The sequence below is a fragment of the Lacerta agilis genome, chromosome 12 (genome assembly GCF_009819535.1).
Source record: "Lacerta agilis isolate rLacAgi1 chromosome 12, rLacAgi1.pri, whole genome shotgun sequence".
NCBI classification, from domain to species: domain Eukaryota; kingdom Metazoa; phylum Chordata; class Lepidosauria; order Squamata; family Lacertidae; genus Lacerta; species Lacerta agilis.
This window is the reverse complement of record NC_046323.1, coordinates 35,597,197-35,616,984: the sequence shown is the minus strand read 5'-3', so window position 1 is coordinate 35,616,984 and position 19,788 is coordinate 35,597,197. Positions and strand designations below refer to the sequence as shown.

General features: G+C 41.8%; 1 long non-coding RNA gene across 1 annotated transcript in view; it reads left to right on the top strand.

The window, feature by feature from the left end:
- The first annotated feature begins 288 nt into the window (after positions 1-288).
- Positions 289-19,788, top strand: part of LOC117056066 — a 32,203-nt gene continuing 12,703 nt past the window's right edge. Inside the window, exons 1-2 of the long non-coding RNA XR_004427685.1 lie at positions 289-481; positions 16,200-16,328. This is a non-coding gene — a long non-coding RNA (uncharacterized LOC117056066). The remainder of the gene's footprint in view (positions 482-16,199; positions 16,329-19,788) is intronic.

Below are 19,788 nucleotides of genomic sequence, written 5' to 3'. Positions count from 1 at the left end.
TAAGTGTACAATCAGGTGGAATCTTTTAAAAAACCACCTAATATGTTAAGTCATTTAATCGAATTATATATGAATACTATCTATCTATCTATCTATCTAATCTATCATCTATCTATCTATCTATCTATCTATAATAAGTGTTTGAGGTTTGTTAGATATACTAGTGCAAAGTTGGTTAACACCTGATTCACTTGATAACCGCAGCATCAAGTGACAAGCTGTGTCCATAAATGAGCTATAAATCACACACACAGTCAGCTGCAACTTCTCAAGTCCTGAGTACTCAAGTTGATTACCTGCATATGTGAAAAGGTGGAAGCAGGGAGGGAATCAGTATGGGATGTACTGTTAGATTGCAATATGCAGGAGACCAAGTGAAATAAGAGCAAGAGAAAGGCTTCTCTTCCTACAGTACATTTTGCACTCTATTTCTGGGCAGGCGGCTTATGAGATGCATCAGCGCAAGCCATCCTGACGGAAGGTAAGCTCAGTCTCTACACTACACATCTGTTTCTTCTAAAGCTTTTCAAAGCAAGGGAAAGCTGGTCATCATTTAAACTGGGGATGGGGAGCCTGTGGCCCTCCAGATGTTGTTGGACTGTGGCCTCCAACACAGTTGTGCAGGCAATTCCCCTGCACAGGGCACCAAGATGAGGGGGTGCAAAATAATAACAGCTATATTTACACAGGTACCTACTGAGAAGATCTATTTTAAAAATAACTGTACCCAAAGGAATTAATGTGAAAAAAGAGGTATTGCGGGGACAAACTTTGTCTTCGCTCAGGGCACCATATTACCAAAGTCTGCCCCTCCCTGTCTATAAGCCCCAGCCAGCATAGCCAGTGGTCTGGGCCACAGGTTCCCCAACATTGACTTGAATCTTAGAAACAAAATGTGTGAAGTTTCTCTCCCCCACCTACCCTTAAGCTACATAGCCACAGGATGATTCCTGATTGTTGAAAGGTCTTCCCAGCAAACCATGCAAGGTTTAGGAGGTGGAAAGGCCAAGGTTAATAATGCCAGAGCTTCTTTTGGGGCCGGAACACCACGTTGTGTTCAAACGAGCATCTGCCCCTTGCCCAAGAGTGTGTGTTCTAGATAGCAGCTTCCGATGCCACCCAATCATCCTGAATCACAGGAGCTTCTCCAAGGAGCTCAGGGTGGTGCACGCTGTTCTCCTCGCCCTCATTTAATCCCCACAACAACCCTGAGAGGTAGGCTAGGCTGAGAGGCAGTGACGGTGAGCTCTATGGCCAAGTGGGGATTCAAACCCCGGTCTCCTGGGTCCTAGTCCAACACTCTAACCCAGTAGTTCCCAACATGGGGCACGTGCTCTACAGGGGGGCAATTTGATTTTTAAGGGGGGCAATTTCAGAATGGGTTAGACCAAGTTAATGGCCTTTTAGGCTTTCTCCACGTTAATAGTTCACTTTTTAAATAATAATTACATGTCACGAGAGGGGGGGCATCAGGATTTTAGAGATGCTTAAGCGGGGCATGGCCAAAAAAAGGTTGGGAACCACTGCTCTAACCGCTATGGAACACTGGTATTTGAGAAATTAATTTCAAAAAGCACAGGTGACCTTTTATCCATGCAAGCGGGTTCCAAATAGGGCAGCCATGTTAGGAGAAGCAAGACGCCACCCGCCACCTCAGAAGCGGGGTCTCGGAAAGGCCAGGAAAGCTCTCCGGCCCCATAAACCTGTTAGGCCTTCGAGGTAACCCCAGACTCCTCCTCCTCGTTCTTCCGGCAACGACTGACGGGCGCAGCGCTGACCGCTGTGGGACTTCGCCCCGCATTGCAGGTTGCTCCTCCTTCGCCTGCTCTGGCGCGAGGCTATGCAGCTCCTTCCCCCCCCCCCCCGGTGCCGGTCAATGCTGAGGCAGGAAAGCGGGGCTCTCCAGGGACTCCCGCCACGCGGCTCCCATGGCAACGGGAGCTGGTGGGCTCGCGCTCGCCTGCTCCTCCTCCTCCTGCTGCTGCTATTTTGCAGCCGGAGACGCACGGGGAGAACCATTTTGCTCAGCAGACCCAGGCGGGGAGTGTGACATGTCGAGGGTTAATTCGTCTGCGGCTTGTGGAAGAGACCCGCTGACCGGAGGAGGTGGTCGCCGCGGTGCAACCAGCGACGACCAGGGCTCTTGCAATCCCATGCAGCGCTCGCTGCTCTGTGCGTGGTTTTTTAATTTAAAAAATAGATACTAAGCGCCCTTGCACTTAAGCTCCGCTCAGCCTCTGCCAGTAGATGCAGTAGTCGGGGAGGATAAAACTACAAGCCCCAACCGCATCTGAAGGGCCACCGGATCTCTTCTCTTCCCCCACCCCCCCAAGCCCCGGGAAATCGTTTCGTTTTATTACTGTATTAATATTTTATTGGAATAATTTCATTTATAAAAAGAGAGTGACAAATAAAGAGTGAGAATGAAAAAGAGAATAAACCCCAATTACATTTCCATGCATTGTATACAAATGTGTATAATCTTATCTAATACACATCATACACATGGTTTCATAACTATAACGCAATAATAATGCTCTACTTCCCAAGAAGGAAAAAACAACGGAATAATGCACTTGGTCATTTGTGCACTGACTTGGGACAAATTAATATATGTAGTATGAAATTTTAAAAAATTTCATACTACATATATTAATTAACTGATCAAACAAATATTGGTTCTTAGAATGGCTGTGCCAACCACCAGTGGAACTTACTGTGTTTAATTTCCTCCTGATTTCACTTTCTTAAAACCAACCAACCCATATATTCTTGCAATAGCCTACTGAATAACATTGCAAGCAACTGGTGATAATCAAACTACTAGCTCACATTTTCCCCATTTTAATCTGGTTTTACTCTTTCTGGGAGAAATCAGTTATATTACCCAGTAGATTATTATTTTTTTAATGTTACCAACAGCCCGTTCAAACAACCTGCTTACAATATTAAGCCCCCACCTGGAAGCACCCTGGGTGCCCATTAGCTTGACTCCTCCATTGTCATTTCCAACCATAACCAACTCCCAGACATCTGGTTTATTGAGCATTATCCTGATTTTGTTTGCACAGAGTTTGCAAGGACGTTAGATAATGCTGATTGTTTATTGAGTATTCCTTCAGATTTGTTTTGTGGGAGGTTGTACAACATGGATCAAGCAATTATTATCCAACACTGTCCAGTAGGCTACATTTCCCCTACCATTTTTGTTAACACAAAAACCCTAATTTGGGGCAGGAAGGAGGTTTGTTACACAACGGAAACAAACCCATTTTAATTACACTTGTATTTGCCAGTATGAGACTGAATTCTACTTGCAAAATAGTCTGAGAACAACTGATGGAGTTGGCCAGAAGTACAGGGAGCAGCTTAGAGAATGAACTGATTTTGCTGAAAGATGGAACTGCTTGGTTTGAGTTCTGGAATCTTGTGTTATGGAAATGTTAAGATTAGGAATATTTTTGTTTATTAAACTGCAGTACTGTAGTAGCATTGCCAAAGGATGGAACCGTTTTGCTGATTTTTGGAAGATGTGTTTTTGATACATAAGAATGCAAGGTTTGCTATTGCTATTAATTATAATAGGAATAAAATCTATCAAAAAAAAGAATAGAATGTGAATTTTGAAAAATACAGTGAATAGATCATACTGAGTTCAGAGTTGCTTACATTTAATGTTAGGATGCTTATAAAATTGGGACCAATAATCAGTAGCTATATTGCACTTTTCTGTTTAGTCTGAACAACTGCTGTTAAGACTGTGCTTTTAGCAGATTCTGTATTTAATCCTACCATAATCTGGATCATTAAATTTATTAAGATCTTGTTTGTTGAGGGTGAATAAAGCACAATATGTTTTTTGCAACTGATAGCTTTATGACAAAGGGAGAGATAGACCTTGGCAAAATAAGCCAAGGCTCTCGGGAACACTTTTTTTTATTTAACATTTTGTCCTTATTTATTTGCTTCTTTTTGACTTTGTGTGGTTTGTGGAGTTTGAACTATGAATATAACACTTATTTGTATGTATGTATGTATGTATGTATGTATGTATGTATGTATGTTTGTTTATAACTTTTTTTCGCACCCACCATCCTTGCTTCTTACCTGATTAACATTGAGATGAGTTTTGTCTGCCTCATTTCCTCCTCCTTTGTGGCGTTTCTAATGATTTTGGGCCAATCCTAATTTCCATTAGAGTAATCGATAGACTCTCATTGATTTAGAAGGAAGCTAGTTTGGGCCTTTGATGTTTCCTTTTCTTGCAACTCAATATTATTTTCCCATTCAAGAATGTAAGAAATTGACTTGTTTAATATTTTTCTTTTTATCCTTGCCCTTTACACCTTTCACCCAAAGTGCTGAATAAAGGAACACTTACTGGTATGACACTGCTCCATTAAGAGCCCAGATGTAAGATTTTTGCTGGCAAGTAAGTGCTTAGGAATGGGGTGTTTCAGGTCGGCGTGTTCTTATTAGGTCTGTCAGTGGCCATTAGTCATGAAACCTTAATGGACCCTCCATATTCTGAGTCAGAAAATTGTTGATAATCCAGTGCTGGAACCAAACAATTAGGGTATGAAAATTTCCATTGTTCCTATATGTGAGAGGCAATGGCTGATCGAAATTAACTTTGCTCTGCTCCATCAAGACCATTTCTCACATGCTTATATACTGGTGAAATGTCACAAAACTTTACTGTATCAAGTTGGGATTCTCCCTCTAATTTTCAGAGACTGTATGGCCCAATGAACAGAGAGATAGGCAGGTATGAGGTCTGGTGCCTGCTAAACTTTGGTTTCAGTAGATGGTCTTGATTTGGGCAAGTCATCGGCTAGGTTTTTGGTGTAAGGCTAAACCACTGTTTGTTTAGCTTAGCTCTGGTTTGTTTGAACATCAGAACCTGCCTGAGGCAACTAACTATGGGTTCTTTGGGGCCAACAACCACAACCTGAAATTATAGATTGCCTCCAAGGTGTTGGCATTTTTCAGGAAGCATTCAAGGGTATACAAGAAATTTAAGTTTGTGCAATTAAAGTGGGTTGAAGCACTCTGCTGCCTTGGTGCAACAAATGACAAGGGAACAACCAAGCAGCAATTTCCTGTCTTCTGCAAAGCACTTTTGTATAGCAGCCAGGTATACACAGAACGGGCAAGGAATGACAAACCAATGTTAGTAAAACAAAATGTGGTTTGCTTGATCATCCATGAATCTGGATTTTTCTACAAACCACAGATGTTTAAAGCAAATAACAGTGGGTTTAGCATAATGCTCACATGCAGTCATCGTCTCGGTCTTGGTTTTCTTGTCTGTAAAAATGGGACTGCTAGTTATCTATTTCTGTCTGTATTATAACAGATGTGATAAGGACTGTGAAGCAGTACACAGTAAAAGTTGTTGTTTTGCAACTCCTATAATGGCTATTTTAATATTAAACTTACATGGGCCACATTTATTGTAAGAAAATGACTCTTCTAACCCACATTAACTTAGTGTTCACATGAGTGCAGTGTGAGAGAAGGCCCAAAGTGCAGTTTGTGTAATGTGTATTTCATTGTTCATATGTATATAAGGCTTTTTAAAAAGTGTTTGTTCCATAGTTTGTTTACCATTCTAACAATATGATGCTGCAAATTTTACAGAAGAAAGGTGAAAAAGAAGTATTAGGAGAAAACACATATTTTTACCTATAGATGGCTACTTTGTATATTTTAAAGAGACAATTCAGTGTGCTGAATTTATCTAATAAATGCTGTCACTTAAAAGTCTTTATCAATTATACAGTAGTTAAGATAAAGATTTATTGGTCTGGAAGGTAAATAATGACCAAAGATGAACCTAAAATCAATATTGACTTTGAAGGATAATCAGACTTGAGAACTGTCTCAGTTTTAAGTCTGTGGTACAAAAAAAGGAAGTCTTTGCATTTCTAAAACCCACCCCATACAAACCCCACTGCTAGGTTGTAATAATAGAAAAGCAAATGAATTATAATCAAAAAGCAATTGAGATAATTTGCTTTACACACACATATGTATGCAGTGTGTGATGTTTGCCCAAAAAGAGCTAGTTTAGGAAATCCTCAAAGGCTTGTGTATCGCAAATAGGAATATTTCCCTTTTCTATTTGAACCCAATAACCTTTTAAAGGAAAAATGCCTCCATTGCAAAAACCTGCTTGCTATGTAGCATGTCAGTACATTGTCCTGACCATGGTATTGCCTTGCATATGTAAACTTTAGGGCTTCTCAGTTTTAACTGGTAGATTACCGGTAATTGACTGACAGTGCAATCCTATGCATCTTTACTTAGAATTAAGTCCCAAATGAAACTGAATCCAGAGAAGATTAAAGTGCTGTAGGTGGACATGTCTTCTGTTCTGTAGCTGGCAGAATTGCCTGTTCTTAGTGGGGTTGCAGTCTCCCTGAAGGAGCCAGTGTGTAATTTGAGGGTGCTCCCGGAACCACCTTTGGCTCTCAAGCTGCAGGTAGCCTCTGTGGCTAGGAGCACCTATGCCGGCCTGATTCACCCACTAAAGCCATTTCTGCATAAGGATATCCTGGCTAGGGTTACGCATGCTCTGGCAACCTCCAAGCCCAAAATGTGCTCTAGGAGTGGCTGCCTTTGAAAATGCTCTGGAAATAGCAGCTGATGTAAAATGCCGAGGCGAGAATACTGCTCGGGGAAGTAGGCCACGGACGTAGGCCACAGACATATCTACACAGGTTGCCAATTGTTTTCCAGCTCCCAGTTCAAGGTCCTTGCTTTGACATTGAAATCCCTCAAAGGCTTGGGACTGCAAGAACGCCTCCTCACGTTCTGTGCTTGGAAATCAGCAGATGGGACTCGCATTTTCAGAACTCCCTACCTACTGAGTTGCACCCAATGTACCCTCCAACATTTCTGCAATGAAAATAGGGACATCCTAAGGAAAAGTGGGACATTCCTAAATCAAATCAGAAACTGGGATGGCTTCTCTAAACCAGGGACATCCCTGGAAAACAGGGACACTTTGAGGGTCTTCATCCAGCTCCATCTCTCTACAGTTTTAGGCAGTTGGTCAAGACACATCCTTTTCAGTGGGTGTTTGGAAGAAGAGCAACCTAATTGCTGCTGCTATTAGTATTGACATTCAGTGATTTGTCATTATTCATTTTTTTCCAGGGGTTATGCTATTTTTATGGATTTTATGTTTGTTTGTTTTTAAAATTCTATTTGCTTTGTTGTAATCCATCTTGTAGCTTGCATAATATCAAATAAATAAATAAATGGCATCAGGGCTTGTTCCTAGGTAAGATATCTACTTACCGGTAGCTGGAAATAAGTCCTTTGGCCACCTCATGATAAGAGAAAAAAAAGACCCTGATGTTGGGAAAGATGGAGGGCACAAGGAGAAGGGGACGACAGAGGATGAGATGGTTGGACAATGTTCTCGAAGCGACTGGCATGAGTTTGGCCAAACTGCGGGAGGCAGTGGAGGATAGGGGTGCCTGGCGTGCTCTGGTCCATGGGGTCATGAAGAGTCGGACACGACTGAACGACTGAACAACAAACAACAACAACAACAAAAGTACCAGTGAACTCAGAATGATTATGCTGTAGAAGAAAGTGTGAGGAACCTCTCCTGAACGCAGACCTTGCCAGTTGGAGCTGCTAGCTAGAAGTTGGAGTCTTATCAACTGCTGGAAGGCCGCAGGTTCTCCACCCTTGTAATAAAAATTGCATGTTCAGACTTGTCGGTGAAGGGAGCGCTTGCTAGGTTTTCGAGGCCATTTTGATTGTGATGCGTTAACCATGGTGTGGAACAGAAAAGAAAACGCTGGTGCTGAGTTTTCCTTGTAATAATGAGCGATAGCTTTTTGTTAACTAAGTTGTAAAGCAACTGACAGTTCCTTCGGCATCTTAGAAAGCATAATAGACATATTTATTTTAATTCAGTGTATTTGTTTGGTTGGCAGCCCTAATTATATTCATCTATTTGTCTGGTTTTGCTCTTTTTTATTAAAAAAAATTCCCAAACCAATTGGACTCACATAGTTTGTCTAGTAGATTTCACTTGTTGGAGGCTATTAAAACCTTACTGGGGCATGGGAAATACCTATGCAATTATGAATACCCTTTCCAAATAATATCTATTTCCAAAATACTCCTATTTGCTTCCCCTGCCTATGCTCCAGAGCAGGCTGTCTAAGGACTTTGCTTTTTGACCACAGTTCTAAACACTGGTCAGCTTTTAATTGGTCCTGGTAAATTTAACTCCAGGCTCTGCTTTTCCAGAGACGTTTAACTTTTATCATATGCAACATCCTGAAATCAGTTATTTTGGATTGCCCTAAATCGTTCCATGGCACTTGGTTCCCTTATGCATCAGAGAAGAATGTAGCTTTTATATACCTCCCAAGATTCATTCTGAATTTTGACAGATTACTTTAAGTGCCTTCTTCCTTTGTCATCTCTTTTAATAGATTCCCTGCCCCCCAGGTCTGTCAGTTTTCTGGGCAAAGAAGCTGCTTTCGTTCGCCTCGGGAACAAAGAAACTGCTCCTGTTTAACTTAATCAAATACTCTCTTCTTTCTCATAGAAAGGGAAGCAGCCAATTTACGTCCCAGCTCTATTAAGACTGAAAACAAATTTCCTGCATTCCGCTAATATGAAGTCTTCTCTTCCCTGGTTTACCTTTTTTCTTCAGCTTTGTATGATGGCGAACATTTTAAAAGGACTTCACCCAAACATGTTCCATTAGTTGCAAACCCCATTCATGTCTTCATTAAAGCATTATAACTGAAATATTTCCCTTCCAAGCCACTTAACTGTTTTGGTTTTTTCCAGTGTAAAAATTGATGTTTGAAAATCTGGAGCCTTTATTTTTAATTTTGTTTGTTTGCTCAGTTTCTAAGCCACTGTAGAACAATATTTCTCTGGGTGACTTTGTGGCAAAAAAAATCACAGTTACATCAAATGCAATAATAATAATGTAATTGTGATTGTTGTCATCATGTAAGGATGGGGGAGAAAGTCATTTCAAATGTAAAGGTCAAACCACCTAATTCACACTTTCCAAAAGAATACAAAAAAAAATCTGAAGCAGCCATATTTTGAAATTTGCAATTCTCTGAAGTTTGTAGTGCAGTTTCCCAGTCAAGTAATACCGGTAAGTACAAAAAAATCATATACTAGGGTTAACTCAGCATGAGAAAGCATGCATTAGTTTTAATGACATTTAATTTAATTATATTAAGGGGGAATGCATATTAGACAAAACTGCATTCAAAAATGTATATATTGGCAAAAATTATCGTTCAGATGCTGGTGGGGAAATGTGAAAAACTGAATTTAAGATAGGAGAAATGAGAAACTCAGAGCAACTGAAAACAACAGATTCATTCATCCCTAGTGCCACAGAGAGAAATACACTGGAAAAACAATGAATGGTGTGGCTAAGTAGCACATAATTTAGATTTTACTTCAGTTGGGATGAGGATTTTGAAGGATTTTTTCCCATGCAAAAATAAACATGAAAGCCATGACGTGTCCATTGCATGCACCCATTTCCCTGCATGTACACATACACAACAAAACCGGCAATAGATATGAGCTTCCCATGGACAGCAAATTAGATGTGTGTGTGGTTGCCACACATGACGAGGCTCATATTGATGAAACCTTCTGCATGCACTTCTGATGCAGATTTGTATCACTCTGTAAATCTACATCACAATACTCAGTTTCACTCATTGATGGGGCTGAATTGTTTTGGGGGGAGGCAGAGGGGAATATGTACCGCAACACAGAACTGTTGTGCATGATTAGAGCTGAATGAGGAGCACAGTGTAAAAAGCCTGACAGTGCAAACCTATGGAGGTTTCCTCAGAAGTAAGAAGTGTTTACAGGATTGCAGCAGCCCGAATATCAAATGAGTAAGTAATGTTTTATTGGCTATTTAGGTTCATTTAGGGGGAATCTCTGTTTTTGCATTTGTTTTATATCTCTCAGTTCTTTTTTTTTTAAGGGTATTTCAATAAACAGATTTATTTCTTTTTACCAACGCATTCTTTTGAGGGTTTTTGGCAGCATAGCAGAATTCCGTTCCTGTGCTGAAAGTTAAGGAAAGTGATTACTGATACATATTTTACTTGGATGAATAAGTACAGTACCAAAATGCTGAGCTGTAGAGAAATGAATATAAAAAGATAGATGAAAATGCTTTGTATATAATACAATAAGAGAGATGTTTCAAATAGTAAACCAAATAAAACTGGCTTGAGAAAATAGAATTGCTTTGTCTTTAGAGCTGCAACCTTTTACTCACTTCCCTGGGAGTAAATCCCAGTAAACTCGGGGTGGCTGACCTCTGACTAGATGTAGATAGGCTTGTGCTGCACACTTACTATTTTCTGTTGATCTGTTTGCACATTGGATTAAAAATTATATATCACACAGTTTTTCTCTCCATGATCTATTATGCAATATGTGTGAATAACACTTTGTTAATTGTTAGAATTGTATATATAAAATTGTAAATATCATATATATAATTGTATATACATTTCATTTATAATAAGTAAGCACATACTAGGTTTAAAAGCAAACTTAAGAAAACCTCTAGGATTTTAACTGTATATATATTTGGAAGGTGGCAATTTTTTTGGAGATCTCGTCTTTTTTGAAGGTATTTTAAGCAATGACTGATACTGAATTATAATTGTAAATATTGGAAGAGGCAATTCTTGGTATGTAGGCTTGTTTCTGTGTTATTTTTTTCCTGGAGTAGTTTTAGAATAGATTTCCGAGGAATTTTGGGCATGCCTTTAGAATGGTTTGCTGAAGACTTAAGCACATGTCAGTGTGGCTTTAACAATGTCAAAAGATCCTTGGAAGAAGCTGGTAGTTAGATCATTATGTTGCTCCAAGACTATGCAGGCAATTATGATGAAACGAGGCCTCTAATACTTTGCCAGACAAGTCTATATCTAGCCCAGCACATGATCCACCCCACCCCCCTAGCAAATGGCAGTACCCAGTAGAGACTGGTGGGATGCAGTTGCATCACCTGACCTCCCAGCACCAAAGTTACTGCTGTTTACTGGGAGAGGCAAGGTGGCCCACGCCTTTCAAATGCACCAGCAGTCAATACAATGCCCCTGCTGGTGTATCTCCTTGGCACCAACCTCCCTGCCGCCCTTTCCCTCCCACTCTAAGCAACAGTGATACTGCTGGTGGGAGGTCAGGTGTCGCCTCTCTATCCATCATCTGCTACTGGCAGTAGCTCTCCAGAGTCAGGCAGACTTTGCAACTGAGCATAACAGTGGTTGAATCCAGACCCTTTCCCTTCTATATCCACCGTGTATTATTGTTATCGGTGCAATCCTGTTACAATTATTCAGCTGCAGTGAATCCAGTGGGCAGTGGCACAGTTAGGTCATGTGAGACTCTGGAATTAATGGTCTTATGAGGGGCTTTTTTAGATGGTAATATGTATTATTTCACTGTACAAGGTGAGAGCCTTTAACAGGAAAAGGACAGGAGAGAGTAGGAACCTGTCACTTCTGCTTTTGTTATCGCCAACCAACATATCCTACTGGATCCATTCTGTGGTTGGTGCTTGGATCACTGTTCTGCAGTGATTTCAGCCCTACCTGCAGGGCCAGTTCCAGAGTGAGTGACTGTGTAATTGTCCCCTCTCTCCACCCAAAAGAACTACTTAATGGCTTCTATATGAAGTCATTGGAAGTGGTCACTAGGATCTTTAGAGCGTGATATTGTCAGTATGCTGGTGGCACTCAGCTCTTTTTCTCCGTAAAATCTGAATCAGGAGTAGAGCCTTGAACTGGCGTCCAGATGCAATGGTAGGCTGGATGTGGGAACCAATAAACTGAGACTGAACCCTGGCAAGACAAGGACCCTGTGGGTAGGTGGCTTCTGGGGCTGAGAAACTGGCCGTTTCTCCTTTTCTGGATGGAGTTGCGGTCCCGTTGAATGTGAACAGTTTATAAAGCTTGCACAGTTTTGTTTTGTTTTTAAAGATGATTTGATTTCAAAATGAAGGGAGTGGGTGAGAAAAATGTAAATAATAACACACACCCATCCAATTTGTTGACTGCCAAACTTAATTCCTGCAGTGATCCCAATACTTGGCTGTTTCATTAATGTTACATGTATCAAGCAGAAAGCAAACTGCCACACATCAAGATGAGAGGTATTAGTGGGTGGGTGGGTGTTTTTTGTGTTTTTTTTGCCATGTCGGTGACATCCTGCTTTGGGTTTTTAATATGGCTGCTTGAGCCCTACTTAATTGTGTGATGTGAGCATAGCTCCCTCTGTTGGTTTCTGTCCAGAGTTGCATCTAGTTGGTGGTATTCTGAGTGTACCGATGGTGATCTGTAGACCCTATTGCAGCGCTGTGGAGAAGGTGCCAAGGGTTTTGGAACGCTTGGGTGTCTTGTACTGCTGATATTCAGAATCATTATAATACCAGGCATGCATATATTATACCAGGCCCTTTACTAGCAGGCGTTTAAAGGGAGTAACAGCTACCTGTATGCTGTGGGAAAGCTGTGGGAAGATTTGATAACATACTGGAAATTTAGGTTTCCACAATTAAAGTGGATTGAAGCTCTCTGGTGCTGTTATACCACTTTAATAGCATCTGCCATAGAATAAGGTGTAGTTTGCTTAGCCCAGTGTTAGAAGATCCCTGTTCCCCTCGCAGAGCTACAATTTCCAGAGTTCCCTGGGAAGAGGGACTGATTGTTAAACCACTCTGGAAATTGTGTCTCTGAGGATTCCCCGCCCCCGCCCCTTCTCATCAGTTGGTGGTTTTTATTGGATTTGCTGCTGATTTTTGCTGTGGCATGTGGTAATTGTTCCATGCTTGCTCTTTAACAAACAAACAAACAAACAAAATTAAATGATGTTGCTGGCCTTTGAATTTGTTTTAGTTTTGTGGTTTCTATTGTGTTGTGCCATTCTGGGAGAACTTTGTGGGGCCCTAACAATGCTTTAAATAAATAAAGAAACAAACCAACAAACCCTGGTGTGACTGTTAGCAGCCAAGATTGATTTTTTAAAAAAGTTTAACTAAACAAAACTAATTCCTTTCTTTATTTGGGGGAATTGATTTGGTCTGTGAGGGCTGCACTGCAAAACTATATGGCTAGATCCTTTGTTGTGGACAGTGCCTGCTCTCTGCAGCAACCTGCCTATTAATAGTAGGCAAACACATTTTGCTGTGTAGCTTTTGGTGCCTACTAACAGCATTTTGGTTGAGTCACACCTACTCAGGCGCCTAATTTTTACATACAGTTTTGTTATGTGTATCTGTTTTAAAACTTCTAGTTTCATTTATATTTTGAAGGGGGCATTACTTCAATTTGCTTTTAACGTTTTATCACATTTTAATGAATGTACACTAATAAAGTGCAAGTGTCTCTGCGTCCAGTCCCTGTGTCTGTGGGATTGCGCTACTGCACATGTGCCCCACAGACAGCCGTTGGGACTTGGAACGCAGAGACTTCGGGCGGCCGGGCGAAACTGTTGAAGCGGTGGGTGTGCGCGGGTACGCGGCGGGTGCACGCTCGCGTGGACGTACTTCTAAGTGGCAGCGGCCGTTACAAGTGGCGGTGGGCGAGCAGTCTGTTTTTAAAAATGTTTCACCACGTATGTTCTAGCGCCCGTTAATTTAACGGGTTTAAAGCACTAGTATTTTATATTGTCTTATGCAAACAGCTTAAAGGTTCCTTTCAATTAAGGTATGCACAGATCTTGTCAAATAAAATTCAGAGGTGCCCTTCTGCTAGCATAAGGCCCCTTGCACTCATGAAAGTGCCTGTTTCCAGCTTAGCTGAAAGATGCTTGGTGGGGGGAAATGGGATCCCACCTCCCAAGGAAGTTCTTCTGTCCATACGAGGCTTTGTAAAATGCCAGTTTACACTGGCAGTTGTTTATAAATTAGTGATATAACCTTTACAGCAGTTAATACAATTAGGAAGGGATAGGGTTAGAAATCTGATTTACAGGTGAAACTCGAAAAATTAGAATATCGTGGAAAAGTCCATTTATGTAAGCAATTGTTTTCATTAGCTACTGGAGTTTAATATATGAGATAGACTCATGACTTGCAAAGCGAGATATGTCAAGCCTTTGTTTGTTATAATTGTGATGATTATGGCGTACAGCTGATGAAAACCCCAAAGTTGAAATTGTTAATTTGGGGTTCTCATCAGCTGTACGCCATAATCACCACAATTATAACAAATAAAGGCTTGACATATCTCGCTTTGCAAGTCATGAGTCTATCTCATATATTAGTTTCACCTTTTAAGTTAAATTACTGAAAGAAATGAACCTTTCCACCGATATTCTAATTTTTTGAGTTTCACCTGTAGTTTGCAAAGTCAGACTTACTGAAAAACGATGGGAACCAAAGCATAGCCACCCTTAAACATTCACACCTCAACCCAACTTTGCAAGTTAATTTGTACAGATATGCATTTACTAAGGTGGACTGTGCATATAAACACATATATTAGTGAAAATAACATACAAAAAGGATTACATTAGAGAAAATAGCTTTTGTAAAATGTAAATTGGGCAATATTGCATATGAAATAGGAGAGTCCTATTAAAATGATGACTTTTCATGAGGACGTGTGTGTGTGTGTGTGTGTGTGTGTGTTTATCAAGCTGGAGCACTGAATTTAAGATTGGAAAAATGAGAACTGAGATGAACTGAAATGGACAGATTTGCTCATCCCTAGCCATAGTTCAGTGGCAGAACTCACCCTTTTGCCTGCAGAGGTTCCAGTTGCAATCCATGGCATTTCCAAGCAGGACTGGGAATGATTTCCCTCTGAAACCTTGGGGAGCTACTGCCGGAACTAGATAGACCCAATGGTTTTTGGGTCTATAAGGCAACTTCCTATATCCTTAAATCAAACAACTTACTTCAGCCTAGTTCACAATGTGGCATATGAAGTTTTAAATTAAAATGAGTGGGTTTCTGACTGAGGACTGTTAGTAGTGTACAGTATTTCAGTCTTGCACAGTGATCATGGAAGAAGCTCCTGGATATCTAATTAAATTAGAAGTGTGCCTTGTCTTGATCCCTTGAGTTAAACAGAGACATGCTGGGGGGAAATAACCTGCAACAGCTTTCCCCCTTTTAAAAATTCAAAAAAACAGTAGTAAATTGTCACTGTCTCAAGCATTGATTGGAACTTGCAGGTTATTGCTGAGGCAAAGCAGAGGACATGAATGAAGTAGTCGTACGTTAACAAAGCTGGCAGATCTCTGGATGCCTTGCAGTAAATCAGCATGGTCTTCTGACTCCCAGTAGTTTAACAAAAGTATTTATTTCCTGACTCCCAGCAGTTTAACAAAAGTATTTTTTAAAATATTTAGCTTTCTCACTCATAAAATATGAATACAAATTTGCTGCCTTTGAGATGGCCCCACTGTGTCTCTGCTGGCCAGATTCCAGAATTCCTAGCTTGTGATAACTCAGAGTAGATTTTTACTTGTATGCAGTGCTATTTTTCTAGAAAAAGAGGTGCCGGAACTCACCCTGAACCAGGGGTGGAGGAAGGAGGGTACGGTGGGTGCGGTGCGCCCCGGTGTTAGCACTGGGGGGGGTGACAAAATGCCAGATGGCACTCACTGCGGGACCTGCAACGTGCCCAAACCACACATCTCTCCTGGGAGAGACACGGTGGCTTGGGCGTGCGCAGGCTCCACACTGCCCAAATGGTCCACCTGCTGCCTCCCCCCCCCCAGCTGTAGGGTGGATGAGTGGGAGGAGGCAGTCAGACTCCGGAGGCCCCGCAGTGCGCCCCGCCCCTATGGACAGCTCGCCCTGCCCCTGGGCACACCGCCCCAGGCGCCCGAGCGGCTTCCTCCGCCGCTGCCATGAACATCTCCCATTTTCTCTTATAATGGCAATGGGGCCCAGCTGAGAGGTGCCAGAACTGAGTTCCAGCGAGTTGTGGCTGAAAAAAAGCCCTGCTTGTATGTGCAGGTTATCCCAGTGTATTGCACATCGTATTGTCCTAAATAAAAAGGACAAAAGGGGGCACAGATTTGCATTTATATGTATAGCTGTAAATTTAGAAATAACTATAGTGGGGAGGAAGATTATGACTGGTGCTCACAGCTGATGGACAACTTCAGGGCGTTCACTCTCCCTTCTTAGGGCTCTTTAACAGGAAACATTCAGCCAGACTGCCTTCCAGATGAAGGACACTTTCAGGCAGAGGCCTGTCTTCTGGCAGCCCTTCAACTAGACGTCTGTCGTCTGTAAAGCAGGACACCTGGGCACCCTAGTCAGCTTAAACGTAAGTACTACCTCACCAGACCATACTGTGGATAAAGCTGTCAGAGTGTTTTAAGTTTACACAGTGAGATGGCGGCCCTTCTTACGTATGTGGGGCTGGAGAATGATGTTCCTTTACCCAAAGCTCGGATGGGAGAGACACTTTCCATGCACAGCAGCTACTACTGCTAATAACTCCTGCTCCTGTAAACACGCCTGACCTCTTTTTGACAGTCGCTAATAACACTGGTGGAGCATCGACAGTGCTATAATTACTCTCAAAAATATGGCCATGTATATGTGACCTTGCCTTAAGACCCAGGCTGAATTTAAAGCAGTGACCTCAAAGGGAAGGGCTCTGAGGCTTTTAACGAAACCCCTGCGCAATACATTTTCCCCTGTCAGGATGTTGTAATCTAAACAAACTCCTGGAAGGTTTCGAGGCTTCTGAGCTTATAGGGTGGTAGCCATCAACCTCCGGTGAAGATTGTGGACCCATTCATGCATTGCACTCCTCAAATTTCAAGGAGGGTCTTAGTCTCTTCTTTTCTATCCCAGTTGGGATTTTAGAAAGCAGCGTCCGGCAGGCTGGGTTTTAATTATAGTTTTCCGTTCACTTGTTTCGCGGAGAGTCCATCTTTGCTCAGATACTTTTGTGTGACAGACTGTGCGTAAGACTGAAAGACACTTCAGTCTCCAAGGGAACTGCCTGAACTATGATAAGCTGCTTTTGCCCTCATTGGGGACACTCTTTTCCTATTACTGTTTTCACAACCTTAGACTTGATCTGCACCTCGGGTGACAGCTGCTTGTTTAATTGGCTGTCGCTGACATTCCTTCAGAGTTGTCACACGTGTGGAGAGGCAATGCCCAGAGAGAGAGAGAAAATATTGCATGTATGTGCTTCATGCCTGTGTGTGGGCCTGACAGGCGCATTCTCATATTCTTTCTGGTATACCATTATTTTTCGTACCACTGCAAATGCATGAGGGATCATGTGTGTGTGGAAAATGCCTTCCCTGTAGCAGAAGCACCAAACCGCGCCAGCATTTTCATTATGATTCCAATATTCCCGTTATCACAAAAGCTGGCAGTTTTAATGACAAACGGCTGTCATCGCATAAAGCATTTTAAGAACTAATAAACCTCTCCTGAATACCAGGGTGAATCATATTAGGGCTGAATTCCTGAATTCATTAGTAAAATCAAATAGTGTGTGGTAGGAATATATATTCTGAAATCTATTCAACGTAACTTGATTCTACGCTGTCGGGAATAACGTGGCGAGCGGCGCTCTCTCTCCTGCCGTAGCTTTTCAGCCATCACGCAGCCTCCTCTGCCCTTTTGTGTTCCTAAGCCTGTAGATTTGCATATCATTTTAGATTTGCATATTTTAATTTTCAGGCTTGCTTGTATTTCACAGTTGACAGGTTGGTATTGCTTTTTCACATTAATCCCAGTCAGATGCAGAAGTTAACGAAAAGGCAGGGTGCTTGGTGGGTGGGTGGGGGAAGCCCCAGAAACCAAACATTTGAGTGGTGATCACTTTATATTTGTCAGCAGTTAGTGCTCCCTCATGTCTGATCCCTCATGCCATGCTGGCAATCGGACACTGAAGGATGATGCCCACACCTAGTAAAAGTGTGGCTAAATGTGTCTCCCCACCCTCACCCCATTTGGAATATAGTTTGCTTGCCCATGGGCAAATGCGAGGCTGTTAGCATGTGTGCAGAGTTTTGAGGTATCCCAAAATGAATGATGAGCCTCTTGTCTGGTCCATGGTGAAGCCCTTGCATGACCTGTTCACTGTGAGCAAACTAGAATTCAGTCATGGTTTCAAAAACACAAACAGATGTTTTCACTTTTCCTCTTTGATTTGCCCCCCTCCCGGAACAGGCCCGGGCCCAGTTTGATCCATGTTTAAAAACCCAGTACATGGTGTTTTTTTTTTTTTTAAGGTTTGGCAACTACTCCTGATAGTAACAACTTACATAAGGGTAGTTATAATAGTATGTTGCAGCAAACACAGCCAGGAGCTTTGTGACTCCTCTGCTGGTACATATAAGATTTTGAGGGGTACAGTGGACAGCTGCCGGCAATATGCACTCTTGAAGACCATCAAGCTTTGCCTGGCGATAGTGTAGGTCCAGTGCAGGGTCCCACTGAGAAATCAAAGAAATGCTACGTCACATGATCGACAGTTATCATGCAACTGCCTTGTAGACCCTAATAAGGCACTGAAAGGCAGGGTGTCGAAATTTTAAACAAGCAACATTTGTGTACCATATACAACCAAAGTGAGACAAAAAAACAGCAGCAGCAGCAGCAGCAAAACCCCTGGGATATTTGTGATCTAAAAAGTTACAGGGCCCCAGCAGGAAGTTACACGACATGCACTGATTACAAGCAATCAGCCCCAACACTTTGGCAGAAGAAAAAAGGTAAGGTGAGAAAGATCATGGGAAACCACTCCAATACCATCATGAGCTTAAATTCCCTTAAATTCACAACTAAAAGGACATTGGAAGAGTCCTCAGTCCAAGACCAGTAAATTTAGGTTTGCACGGTTAAAGTATATTAAAATGCTCTGATGCAACCATCCCATTTCATAAAACCCCACAGACTTTTTGTGGGATGTAATCCATTGATGCAGTCAAATGCAACATTCCTTATTTCCCTAGAGTGGGCACAAGCAAGGGGACATCCAGTCAGTGTAACTTCCCGTTTCACTGGTCTGGAGCTTCCTCTCCCTGCATGTGACCTGGGAGATGGGTGTGGCTCTGGCTGACTGCATAAAAGAGCAGAGCCATGCAGCCACAGTCTCAATCTGTTTTATCTTGTCTTTCTGTTTTCTTGTTCTCTTACTGCCATGCTCCTCTCCTGCAGCCATTTTGTTGTCTGAATGTAATTTTGCTGTCTGCTGGCTCTCAGCCAGCAGCACATGAGTTCAGTCTCCATATGAGATGAACTCACTCTGTTTCTTTATGTAACTACTATGCAAAAGCCTGCCTTTTAGGGATCAAATCGTGAACTGAAATGTGAGTAAACTTTGTGTTACTTCACTCAGAAAGACTCTTGTGTCTTTATTCTTCTAAGAGGGATTAAAGGGGACACCAGGAAATAAGCTTAACGTAAGAGATTCAAACAAATCTGCAAACTAGCTTCCAGCTACATTGAGGGGAAATCTGCTCTGCTACATCACTTACTAGTGTGAGTGAAGGAAGGATAATACATACTCAATATATCCTTTCCTACTATCTTTAACATTCCCACACTTTTTGCAGTAAGGAAAGTGAAGGATAAATGCACTAGAAAGTATGGTAAAACATTCCATTGATGGGAAGCTGTATAACCTCTGGACAAGCAAATCAGGATAAATGCTCAATAAACAAGATATTTGGAAGTGAGACTAGCACTATGAGAACTCCGTTGACTTCTCGAGGAAGAGGGAATTAATTTTTAAAAATCAGGTTTGCTGTGTA